At 49.2% G+C, this 13,290-nt stretch overlaps 2 protein-coding genes and 1 non-coding gene across 10 annotated transcripts in view; 2 read left to right on the forward strand and 1 right to left on the reverse strand.

Moving 5' to 3' along the window:
- The window catches only part of LOC127036060 (zinc finger protein 250-like), a 153,996-nt gene that overhangs the window by 86,104 nt on the left and 54,602 nt on the right, over positions 1–13,290 (reverse strand). The window lies entirely within an intron of this gene.
- Positions 1–13,290, forward strand: part of LOC127036058 (zinc finger protein OZF-like) — a 167,822-nt gene that overhangs the window by 38,038 nt on the left and 116,494 nt on the right. The window lies entirely within an intron of this gene.
- Positions 6,841–6,914, forward strand: TRNAI-UAU (transfer RNA isoleucine (anticodon UAU)). Its single transcript has one exon. It is a non-coding gene; the product is annotated as a tRNA-Ile (tRNA).

The raw sequence follows: 13,290 nt of genomic DNA on the forward strand, positions 1-13,290 counted from the left end.
GGAGGTTGTGGAATCTCCATCTCTGGAGATATTTAAGAGTAGGTTAGATAAATGTCTATCAGGGATAGTCTAGACAGTATTTGGCCCTGCCATGAGGGCAGGGGACTGGACTCGATGACCTCTCAAGGTCCCTTCCAGTCCTAGAATCTATGAATCTATGAACCTGTATTTATTCATGCCATATATATAAGCATATAAAACAAATTCATTTCCTCTGAGCATATAGAATCTTTTTAATGTTAACAGTAACTGAAATGTACTAACACCTAGAAATGGAACTGTCACCAGCACAGGGTGGGCCAGTATTAAATAGTGTTACAGTAGGAGACAGCAGTAGGATATTACCCCAGGCCTTTAGTTCAAAGGTCGCTTTTCTTGCCTTTGCCTTCATGAACTGAAACACAACATTACAGAGATCCAAAGATTGGCCAATGGCATTTCCAAGTGCTAAAATAGCAAGCGATGTCGGTCTCTCATTGGCCATCATCGACTGTCGATATGGTTTAATGAGCTGGAGCTTCAAGGTGAGGGTGGCTTTGTCTACTGTCTTCCGTTGCGCTGCTGGGCACCAAGTCCCTGGCAGCCAATTTGTGAAGCTGGGAGAAGGAGGGGGGTGGCAAGTGGCAGCAGGACTTTTGCCTCTAGGGTCTAGCTGCCCAACTTCCTCTTCACACCACTGGGCCCCCATCACCTTCAGGAAACCCAGGAACTAAGGCAGAAATAGGACGAGGAAGCGAGTTAAGCCAAGCAAGGAAGGCAAAAGTGAATCTTGCCTTCATGGGCCGTTCGCAATGACGTCCTTTTTCTGTGCCACAGGTGACAACAACATCCCACACAGAAAAGCAGGAGGCCAAAAAGAAACCTAGCAGCTGCTGAAGTAGTTCAGTTGGGAGAGTGCTAGACTAAAGGTCTCTGGTTCATTCCAAGGCTTTGGCAGGCTCTTCTATCCCCCTTTGTGCAGGGGTGGGATGTTTTCTGAAAGTGCAACAGTGCCTTTAACTGCCACGAGTCCCTCATTTCAGGCTATGCATCCTGTGCCTGCCTCTTGGGGATGGCTACTTGCAGCCCAGGAGAAGAAGGGGGGTTCTGGGTGAAAGGAAAACAAGCAAAGTTGAGTCCAAGTGGAGATGGCTGCTCCTTTATGGACAACCTGGGGGAGTGACTGATGGCTTTAGAAGTGGGGATTGGGCTGGCTGTGAGCAACTGGGATCCAGGAAACTCCCATCTGCCCTTCTGAGGGCCAAACCAATGGAGATGCGGTTGGCTTCTGGGAGTCAGACCCCTGTGCCTGCCTGTTGGCATCCCAGGGATGGGTCCTTGCAGCCCAGGAGAAGAAGGCTTCTGGGGGGCAGGAAAAGCAGCAATGGCAAGGCTGAGTGGTCTCCTTTCTGGCTGAGATGGTGGGCTGTGGCGGGTTTGGGAGTTGCCTGTAAGCTATAAGTGGACTTGGTGCAGTGAAAACCGCTGCTCCATTCTGGCCGACCTGGGGGCGTCATTAATGACTTGGGAGTGGGGGCAGGGTGCTGGCTGTGAGCAAATGGGATCCAGGAAGCCACAACCTGCCCCCCAGGGGCTGAGTTTTCTTCTTCTCTCCTGCCATGGAGAGCCCGGCCTCAAGCCTGCCCAGCATGTGCTGCAGCTCGAGCATTAAGCCTTCCTGTGTGCATAACCTAACTATGGCCTAGTGTAATAAGGTGTAAAAAGTTTAGATTGTGAATTTATCTTTAATTTCCGTAGTAACTTACTTCGATCTTTTATGCATACCAATTATAAGCCTTAAATCTCCATCTGTCTGTAGTTAATAAATCTGTTTTATGCTGTACTTAGTGTATTTTGCCTGAAGTTCTTGGGAAATCTCAGCTCCATTACAAGGCTGATTCATGTACTATTCACAATGAGGGAGGGGTGAACCCTGCATAATAAACTCACACTGATCAGGCTTCTGGTTAAGGGAAGATGGTATGATTCAGGTGTGCAGGGATGCAGAGCTGGGAGGAATTGGATGGAGGCTCTTTATCGTTGGTTTTATGAGTGGCTAGGAGAAGCATTCATGTAACTCAGTTGGCTGTGTCCCTACCTGTGGATGTCTGTGTAAGTGCAATATCTGCCAGAGATTCTCAACTCCTCACAGCATCAGAGTGTGAGAGGGAGCCCAGGCCATGGGACAAAGGGCTCAGGGGTCCCACGGTTCAGGTTGCATCCTGGAGATCCCATCACAGACTTTCAACAACCACAGCAGATGTTCACTGCGACAGAGAGAGAGATGCCAAAATAGTGATCTCCAGTGCCTGCAGACATCAAACTATCAGGAATTCTGCGCACTGAGAGGACCCTGCTAGTGGAAAATGCCTTTGAAAAAGACCCTGCTGTCCCCAGCTGTGGTCGTACAGTGCTCAGTGCTCTGCGTTGTGGCCTCAAGAGCCATGGATGCAAGTTGAGTTACGATGACCTTCTCCTTGTCTCCACGTTTCTTAGGTGCCTCCTTCCAACACTTGTCAGAAAAAATGACCAGTTTCTTTTGGAAGCATTTGCACTGCACGGCAGAGGCAGTCTTCTCTGCTTCCTCAAAAGATTGACCAAAAGGTGGGAAGAGCAGACACATTTGGCAAGGCACCACTAGGTGCTCCATCTCTAACCTCCACTTTACCTGGCAGGTGCCTCTGGGACTTTTCTCCCAGCTGCTCCATTTTTCATCAGTGACAATCAAAAGGAAGATGACATGACATCTGTGTGTGGACATCCCCAGTGAAACACAAGGACGTGTGGTGCAGGGTTTCGTGTTGCAGCAATTGCAGTTGAAGCAACCACCATGCTAATGCCAGTCACAGCAGCCTTTTCATCAACTCCAGGCTTGTGATTTAATTCTTTCCAATGCTTCTTTCCAAAGAAGCCTTTTCCTTAGCAAGCAATTACTTGGATACCAAGGGAGGTCTCTTCTGTTTCCTGAAAAGACACAGGAAAATGTGAGCAGAGGAGACAAAACTCACACAACAAGGCACTACTAGGAGTTGAACCCAGGATCTCTTATTTCCTAAACAGGTGCTTTAGCCAGCTAAGCCATGGGGCCTGCCTCAAAAAAAAAGTACTTGCAACTATTCCATTTGATGGTCCAGGACAACACTTGCAAATTCCAAACTACAGACGTTCCCCATTTCCCTCAAGACTTGCAAGGAAGAACTGGCAGGCCAAGCCAGGATCTCCTGGTTACTAGGAAGACACTTCGGCCAGCTGTTCCCAAAGATCACTATCCAGAGACCTCTAAACAGCCACTGCAGATGTTCACCGGCAAAGAGATGCCAAAATAGAGTTCTCCACTGCCTACAGCCATCACACTACCAGGAGTTCTGTGCACAGAGAGGCCCCTGCTGGTGGGAAAAGGCTTTGGTAGAGACTCTTCTGACACCAGCTGTGCCCATATACGGTTTAGCACTTTGTGTTGTGGCTTCAGCATCCACAGATGCCAGTTGAGTTGGGGGACATGTTTCCTGTCTCCACATTTGTTTAATGGCTCCTTTCAACACTTGTCACCAAAAAGACCTGTTTCTTTTGCAAGCAATGTACAGCTAGGCAAAGGCAGCTTTCTCCATTTCCTCAGAAGATCACCAAGCTGTGGGGAGAGAAGACACATTCAGCCAAGCTGGATGCTGAATCTCCTCTTTATTCAGCAGGTGTCCGTGAAGGACGTAAATCTCCACCATGTAGAAGTCAAGAATAGGAGTTTATTACACACAGCGCTGGCAGAGTGTCACCTTGCTTATTAGGCTCAGAGACACTGCTAATTAATTACAATAGAATATATAGATTTTCCATGGGTGGAGGAAAGTGACAGCATAGGCAGTTCCAAACCCTGGGATAGGTTTTGCAGCAAGACAAGATAGCACAGTAGCCAATGGTTAACAGGTTACATAATGTCTCCACCATGGTCTCAAGTTAGCAAGTTAACATTTCAGTAATACTTTGATAAAATGTTAGTAGTATAAAATATATACGTTGAATTCTGATTTGGGGTCCATAGGAATGGAGCAACTCCTTTGATTGTCCAACAGGTACATTCCTAGGGGTTAAAGCAAAGAAACAGTGAAAGTATATGGCAATAAAGATTGTTTTCTGTGTGTCTGAAGGCAGGCATTGGTCCTTGGGAAGGGAGGTGGAAGGATGCCATATCTTATACTGACATGTGCCAACTTTTCATAAACTCAAGGCTGGATCTGTGGGAAGAATGTCTCCCTACAGAAGAGACTAACACAATAGGAACAGGGATTCTTTGTTCAATCTGCAACTCTGAATAAGACACAATGATTTAGTTCTTAGCTCCGACACCTGGCAATTTGCTGACCAGGCCTATCTTAGCAAGCAAGGCTTTCTGTTTACCCCAGCTTTCTCTTAGCTGGTCACTATTTGCTAGGCTTCTGGTCCCTTGACCATACTCTGTACTTTGGGTCTGGAAAAGAGCTGGCACAATCCATAGACCAGGTTGTTATATAAAATGCACATGGATTTTAACTCTTCACATACAGTAATGGCAAAGTTCTTGGTTCAGGCTTGTAACAGTGATGGAATAAACTGCAGGTTCAAATCAAGTCTCTGGAGTCCATCCACAGCTGGGATGGGTCATTCAGTCCTTCATACAGAGCTTCAGTTTCTAGCAAAGTCCCTCCAGGTATGAAGCAGGATTGGAGATGAGGCATCAGCCTTTTATAGTCTCTTGCCGTGTGGTCTTTGCTTTCTTTGTCCCAAGGACACTCTATTCAGCACTTGGCACAGAAAAACCTTGGAGTTCTGTCCATAGGCAGATCCCTGCATACCTTGCTGAGTCACAAGGCATATCTGCCTTCTCTCAGTGGGTCAGCTGTATAGCTGATGGTCCTTAATGGGCCATCAAGCAGGACAGGCAGAACTGACACCAACTTGTCTGGCTGGGGTGTTCCACGGAAGCAGAGCACAATTTTGAAATACAGACAGCATAAAGCCAATATTGATAACGTCAACTACTAAAATGATACATATCTAGAGATAGCATCATTATAATCCCCCAATCAGAACCTCTCCATAGACCCCTTACATGACAACCTTTCTACTATATTGGCTGCAAATATAGAACAGTGGTCGCAATGGTGATCTATACAGTTGCAGATTCTGTCAATAAAGTCACAGGAGGTGAGTCGGCATCAGTGAGACTGATATTGGAATACCACCTCCAGTTTTGATGTCCTCATTTGAAAAAGATACTGTGAAATTGGAGCTGGAGCAGCAAAAAGCCACCAAAATGTTCTGAGGGCTGGAGAAAAATGCCTTCTAGGGAGATATGGAAAGAGGTCCACCTGTTTAGCTTATCAAAAGAAGATTGAAAGGTGATTTCACTGAAGTGTTGAAGTGCCTTAATAGAGAGAAAAGATTGGGTATTAAAGGGCTCTTTAATTGAGCAGAGAAAGGCATAACAAGACTCAATGGTTGGAAGGTGAAAAGAGATAAATTCATATTACTACTAAGGCCCAAATATTCAATAGTGAGGATGATTCACCACAGGAACAAGCTACCAAGGAAAGTGGTGGATTCTCCATCTCCTGATGTCATTCAATGAAGACTAGATGCCTTTCCCCCAAAGTAGCTCTTATGTCATACAGGAGGCATGTGATATGAAGGGGGTCAGATTAGATGCTCTAATGATCTCTTCTGGCCATAAAGTTGACTAATTTCTAAAAAACTGAGTGTAGCACTGGGAGCAGAGTCTGAAGTTTTCCTGTCTAGCCGGCTTGCAGCCTAGAAAGAACGCTCCTTGAGTAGGGTGATCCACAGGGAGTAGCTCAAACCTCCAAAGTGCCTGGCCAGGGGCAGGACATTAGCACAGCAAGGGAGGGGTGTGGCAGTGACATCACAAAGGCCTTTTGCAGGACCTAAGACTATTGGTCAAAGATAGTGGGGAGGGGGTGACCTCACAGAGAGATGCTGACATCAGCCACGCAGGAGAGGAGCGAGGGGCCAGGGAAACGTTAGAGACCCCTGTGGCTTTGCTTCAGCAAGTCTCCTTCTCCAGGTCTCTCTTTGAGGACTGAGAGAGTATTCGGGTTCACGTCCGTGAGCGCCAGGAGGAACCTCTTTTGAGTTTTCTCCTTCCCTTTCAGTGATTTTACTAGAAAACAGCAGTCCTTGTTTAGAAGGTAGGAGCCTCCTCTAGGGAAGGGGTGTCATGGCGGTGTCACAGTTCAGATGCCAATGCCCCGCCGCTCCCACTGTAAGGAATTTCCCGCCACCTGCTCTGTGTTTGCAGGGCTGGAGAGAGCAGCATCCATGGCAGAGATTTGCTCCTGGCTGCAGGAGCAGAGCAGCAGGCTCAGCTGTCAGAACTTCCTGGAGCTATGAAAGGGGAGGGTCCCATGGCTCTGTAGCAGGAATGCAGGGCAGGCAAGTTCACAGAGGGCATTGTGGGATACTGGTGAAGGCCAGTTATGGTGATATAATGAACGGCAGCATCTACACTGGCACTCTGGCACTTTAAGTTTGCTGCAAAAAGCTCTAGGCCTCTCATCGAAATGGTTTTATTTTGTCACCAAAACAGGGCAGTTTTGTCACCAGACGTGGCATTGCAGTGTGTACACCAGCCACAATCTGCCGACCGAGGGAGAGTTGTGTGTTTTTCACACACCTGAGCAATATAATTCTGCTGAAATAACTTTGTAGTGCAGACCTGGCCAAAGATTCGCACACACGCACACAGAGCTTGCAAGGAAAACCTCACCTGCTCCTCTGCTTTGCAGAATCCAAACACAAGCAAAGCTTGTCAGGTCCTGGTGGAGATGGCAGGGAGTCAGGTGTGGTCAGAGGGTGTTTTAGCCATATGTAGGCACTATGGCTTAGCTGGCTAAAGCACTTGCCTTATAAGCAGGAGATCCTGGGTTCAACTCCCAGTGGTGGCTGAGGTAGTGGCTTTTGGGGAACCTGGTATTGGCTACTGTCAGAAGACAAGAGTCAGAGCTAGATGGGCCTTTGGTCTAGCCCAGTGTGGCTTTTCTTATAGTTTAAATTACACTCACAGGCACTGATAATAGAGTTACTGAAAGTTTGGGAGATAAGAGCTGATAAGACAGTGGTCCAGTCCCCTCACAGATGGCCCCCTCCCTCTGGGACAGGGGCAGGTCTGAGCTCTTACACCAAATGGCTCATTGTGGCTGCCAGAATCTGTGGACAGCTCATTAGGTTTGCACCGAGGGTTGAGTCCTGCTTTGTGCACCGGGTGTGAGAATGAAAATCCTAAACCACTCTATGAAATAACAAATATAGCAGGATGTGTCATTGTCCCTACCCCAAAGCAGACAGACCAATGGCGAAATGCCATGAGTCCATGGTAATACTCCACTGCCATTTTATCTTTTTGGCTTGCTAAACTCCCTCCCATCCTTGTGGGGTCCCAGACCCCAGTATTGAGCCTGAGCCGAGACGTCTACACTGCAAATTGACCACCCCATGGCCCAAGTCCCGGGAGCCTGAGCTGGCATGGGGCAGCCCTGGGTGTTTCACTGTAGTGTGGCCATAGCCTGGCATTATGTCTACGCTGCCATTAACACACCCAAGTCACTATTCTCAAACCCTGGGTCAGCTGATTCAGGCTTGTGCTTCAGGGTAATAAAATTACAGTGTAGACACTTGGGCTTGAGCCCAGCCTCCGAGACCCCACAAGGGGTGAGGGTCTCCGAGCCTGGGTTCCAGTCTGAGCCCAAATGTCTACATTGCAGTTTTTAGCCCCACAACCTGAGCCCCAGGAGCCCAAATCAGATCATCCAGGCCAGCTGGGCCACAGGGCTTTTATCTCAATATAGCTGCACTCTCAGGATATGTCTACATTGCAATGCAAGCCCAGGGTTAGCAGAAGTCATGTCAGTAGCCCCACCACGTAAACCTAAACCACGAGGAAAAGACCCACCCACAAGTAAGCTGGGCAGTGTCCTTTTCCCTATGGTTCATAAATCCAAAGTCCTTTAACATGAGCCATCCCCTCTCTGCAACCCACTCACAGCTGTTGTCCTTACTCAGCGCAAGCCCAGAGGTGCCTCTGTAGAGTTCATCTGCCATCCTGGGTGGAAAAGGGGAAAATAAGAAGGCACCGTACTCACTATGTTGTCTAGGGACTCACTCACCCCTCCACAGCCACCCTGGTCTAAAGTTGGTCTAACACATAAATTTTAGTATGAGGACCAAGGCCCCAGCCCACTTGGCTTTGGAACCCATGTCTCCTGCCTAGCAAGTGCTACTGAATTGAGGGTGAGTCCCTCCATTGGGGTCTGCCAAGCATAGTTCTGGTGCCCTCGATTCACACAACAAGGACAACAACCCTTTATTTCTCCTGCCCCAATAAACAGGAGACTGAGAATCCAACACCAGCCAAAAGTGATTATTTTGGCAAGCAACCCAACATACTGTAAAATCCACATGCAGACTCATACAAGAAACCTTGCAAGGAAATCTTCCTGAGGGGGTCTGAAGCACCTGCTGCTGGAGGGAAGGAGGGAGCTGTGGGTTGGGATTGAGGAGCAGCGTGAGGAGGAGGGGCCTGTGGGTTGGGATTGAGGGGCCCTGGGAATAGGAGGGGGCTGTGGGTTGGGACAGAGGAGAAGGGTGAAGAAGAGTAGGCTCTGGTTGGGAGTGAGGAGCAATGAGCATAGGAGGGACTGAGAGTTGGGACTGAGGGGCACTGGGCAAAGAGGGGACATAGGTTTAGGCTGAAGAGCATCCTCATTTGGAGATCCAGCAGGACAGGGGAAGGCAGCAGGTGATTCTAATTCCGTAGGGATATTTTGTGTGTATGTGTGTGCAGAGGAGGAACATGCTATATGCCCAGAGGCCTTTATTCCTCCAGCCTGCAAGGACAGAGGGGCTGTCAGGAAGTTGCCCCTTCAATCCCTCCCACACAAAGGCCCTTCTTAGGAAAGGCAAAATCCTGAAGAGAAAAAACAACATGAAATAGGACTCCAGAAAAACAGATTTTTAAGATACAGTGAGAAGTTTATCACCTGACCAGGGGCTTGAACTCTGGACCCTCAGATTAAGATCCTGTTGTGCTACCAACTGAGCTAGCCAAGCTCACAAAGTAGCAGCGTAAGCTGGTGCAGAAGAGAAACTAGTCAAGAAAACAAGAGCAGGAAACAATAGGGGAAACCTGCTGCTCTCTCTGGCCTGGTCAATGCTACAAGTTTGTATCCAATTTAGCAGCGTTACATCGCATTAACCCTGCACCCATCCACACAACGAAGCCCTTTATATCGATAGAAAGGGCTCTTAATACCGGTATCTGTACTCCTCCCCAACGAGGGGAGTAGTGCTGAAATTGGTATTGCCATGTCGGATTAAAGTTAGTATGGCTGCAATTCGACAGTATTGGCCTCCAGGTTCTATACCACAGTGCACCATTGTGACGGCTCTGGACAGCAATCTGAACTCGGATGCACTGGCCAGATAGACAGGAAAAGCCCCGAGAACTTTTGAATTACATTTCTTCTTTGCCCAACGTGGAGCGCCGATCAACACAGGTGACCACACAGCCACAGAATCAAAAAAGAGCTCCAGCATGGACCGTACGGGAGATACTGAAGCTGATCCCTGTATGGGAAGATGAATCTGTTCTATCAGAACTCTGTTCCAAAATACAAAATGCCAAAACATTTGAAAAAATCTCCAAGGCTATGATGGACAGAGGCCACAACAGGGACTCAACACAGTGCTGAAACTTAAGGAGCTGAGACAAGCTTACCAGAAAGCCAAAGAATGAAATGGACGCTCATGGAGGGAGGGGCGACTGACGACTGTAGCTATCCCACAGTTCCCGCACTCTCCGAAAACCATTTGAATTCTTGGCTGAGCTCCCAAAGCCTGAAGGGTCAAAAACATTGTCGCGGGTTGTTCAGGATATATGTCATTCTCTCCCCTCCCCCCCGTGAAAGCAAAGGGAAAAAAATCCTTTCTCACCTTTTTTCAATGTCACCGGATGTCACTGGATGCTGCTGGCAGACGTGGTGCTGCAGCCCTTCACAGCAGCATCCCCTTCCCTTCCCTTGCGGACGGCAGACGGTACAGTAGGACTGGTATCTTGTCATCCCATGAGTGCTCCTGGCTGGCCTTGGTGAGGTCGGCCAGGGGCGCCTGGGCAAAAATGAGAATAACTCCCAGGGCATTCTCTTCTAATGGAGATTCAGTCCTGCCTGGAATATCATAGCAGCTGGAGGCTGCCCTCCCTTCCCCCCTTTGAACTCTGCTTGCAGAGGCAATAAAGTCAGTGTTGTTTCAAATTCCTGCATTCTTTATTACTTCATCACACAGATGGGGGGACACTGCCATGGTAGCCCAGGAGGGGTGGGGGAGAAGGGAAGCAACGGGTGGGGTTGTTGCAGGGGCACCCCCTAGAATAGCATGCAGCTCATCATTTCTGTGGGATGTCTGGGGCTCTGACCTGGAGTGGCCATTTGCCTGTCTGGTTCTTTAGTAGGCTTGCCTGATAGTTTGGGCAGGACTGACTCTCCCTTTAGACAAAACTTAAAGAAGGGAATGACCAGCGGAGTCATTCCTATTTTTGTCCATGCGCCCCCAGCCGACTTCACTGAGGCCGGCCAGGAGCACCCATGACAGCAGCAGATGGTACAGTATAACTGGTAACGGTTATTTCCAACTTGCAAAGCAGCAGACGGTACAGTATGGCTGATCACCATCTTTGCTAACTTGCAAAAGGCAAGGGGATGCTGCTGTGTGGTGCTGCAGTACCGTGTCTGTCAGCACCGTCCAGTAGACATACTTTGACAGTGAAAAAAGGCTGAACGAGCTCCATGGTTGCCGTGCTATGCGTCTGCCAGGGCAATCCAGGGAAAAGGGCGCGAAATGATTGTCTGCCGTTGCTTTCACGGAGGGAGGACTGAGTGATAACATTTACTCAGACTCACCCATGACACTGTTTTTGCCTCATCAGGCATTGAGATCTCAACCCAGAATTCCAATGGGCAGGGGAGACTACAGGAACTATGGGATAGCTATGGGATAGCTACCCGCAATGCAACGCTCTGGAAATTGATGCTAGCCTTGGTACATGGATGCACACTGCTGAATTAATGTGCTTAGTGTGGTTGCGTGCCCTCAACTTTATAGAATCTGTTTCCAAAAACCGGTTTCTGTAAAATCAGAATAATCCTGTAGTGTAGACATACCCTGTGATTAACAACTTTGGTGGCTAATTGAAAGGCTGATGGTTCAAACCCAAGTGAAGATGGAGGTGTTCTTTTTTTAGTGATGAGAATCCAGTACATTTTATCAGGCAGAAAAACTCCTCAATGCTGGTCGAGCCTGATTTGACAAGCATAAGTGGCATGTAGGAGAAGCACTTCTGCTAGATATGTTGGTGGTGTAGTGGTGAGCATAGCTGCCCTCTAAGCAGTTGACTTGGGTTTGATTCCCAGCCAATCCAATGATGTGATGTTTTCTCCCCTGGGAATTGGTTTAATTTCAGTCACATTGTATCAATTTAGCGATGGAATGAGAGAATCACTGTCCCAAATCCCAGCAGGACATTAAACACTCAGTGGAGGAAGAAAGGGGCAGGACTATACAATGAGCTGTTGGAATCATCCTGGTATTACAATGTTTGGTTTATTTTTTAAAAAAAATTCCCTTTACTTCCCTCTCCCTTTTAGACGCAGACCCTTTAAGGTCAGAAGAGACCAGTGTGATCGTCTAGTCCGACCTGCTGCACCTTGCAGGCCAAAAGACCCCACCCACCCACTCCTGTAAGAGACCTGGGAGGGGAGGCAGCTCTGTGCACTGCCCCTACCCCAGGCACCGCATGGAGGCCCTCTGCTCCCTTCCCCCCATGGGTGTGCAGAGATGTGCCAGCAGCACTAAGGTGGCTCCCTGCCCATTCTACCTCCATCCCTCCGTGCCGCTCTCAGAAGTGGCCGGCATGTCCCAGCATCCCCTGGGGCAGGGGGGAGTGTCTCCATGTGCTGCCCCTGCCCCGAGTACCAACTCCACAGCTCCCATTGGCCAGGAACTGCAGCCAATGGCAGCTCTAGGGGCAGCGCCTGCAGGCAGCGGCTCACTGAGGCCCCCTGGCACGGCCCACCTAGGAGCTGCTGCCGGAGGGTTGTGTGTACCGGTCACTTTGGGAGCCGTACTGCCCGGGGTAAGTACCACCCCTCCTGCACCCCAAGCCCCTCCCCCAGGGCAGAGCCCACACCCCACACCCAAATCTCCTCCCAGAGCTTTGCTTGTCTTCTTTTCACCCAGAGCCATCCTTCTTCTCCTGGGCTGCAAGTAGCCATCCCTGGGAAGCCAAGAGGCAGGCACAGGATTCTACCTCCCAGCAGCCAACCGCACCTCCCCAGGCTTTGCAGAATGAATGGTGACACTCTACTAACCCCACTTAGCCACACTGAGGCACTTAGCTTCTGCCCTGCCTTCCTCAGCTTGACTTTCCTCTTTTGCCCCATTCCTGCCTCACTTCCTCCTTTGGAAAATCACTCAGAGGAGGCCAGCAGGAAGAGCCGGCCTCCGTAGGCCAACCTCCAAGGGCAGAGGAGACCAAGCCACAAGGCTTCAAAAGGTGACTGGCCTAGATCCTCTAGCTTTCCCCTGCTGATGCCAAGGCTTTTTCTCAGCTCATTTCACCACCCTCTGTCCTGCAAGGTTTGAGTTTATCGCAGGTGTTACCCAAAATTGGGCCAACTAGTAAGCGTAGAGAGGACTAATGACCCACCAGAGTTTGGCAGAAAGCAGCACGTTTATTATACTAACACCTAAGCTCTAAGGAAGGGGGGGGTCACACTCATACTCCCATACTCATGCTCCCAGGATTGGCTCGGCACTGGAGATGTCAGGATTCTGCAAGGCAAGTGTCCCACAGCGCAGTTATGGACCGTGCGATGAAGGTAAGTCTTCCTGAGGCATAATGAAATACAACTCAGAGAACCACTGGCCAGGCTGTCCGGGCAAAGGGCATTCACTGGAGGTACAAGCTTGTGAGTGACTCCTGATCACAAGGCCCCTTCCCCTTTTAAGGACCTGCTCCTCATGGCCTGCAACTAGAGATGACTTGACTGCATCTGGTTGCTCACACTCCACCTTGGGCAGTGTCCATGCTCTGGGTGTGTGAGTGCTGCCTAATTAGAGTCCCAGACACCTTGTCTACCTGGGAGCTCTTCTGCTCTTCAACCAGCCCATTCATCCCACAAGCATTCCAGGAAGGAGCTGGAGGGGGAGGGGGAAAGCCACTTCACAGGCATTCAGAAAGGGAGAGGAGACAAAGGTGGGAGCAGGGGA

Source organism: Gopherus flavomarginatus, chromosome 17 (assembly GCF_025201925.1).
Source record: "Gopherus flavomarginatus isolate rGopFla2 chromosome 17, rGopFla2.mat.asm, whole genome shotgun sequence".
NCBI classification, from domain to species: domain Eukaryota; kingdom Metazoa; phylum Chordata; order Testudines; family Testudinidae; genus Gopherus; species Gopherus flavomarginatus.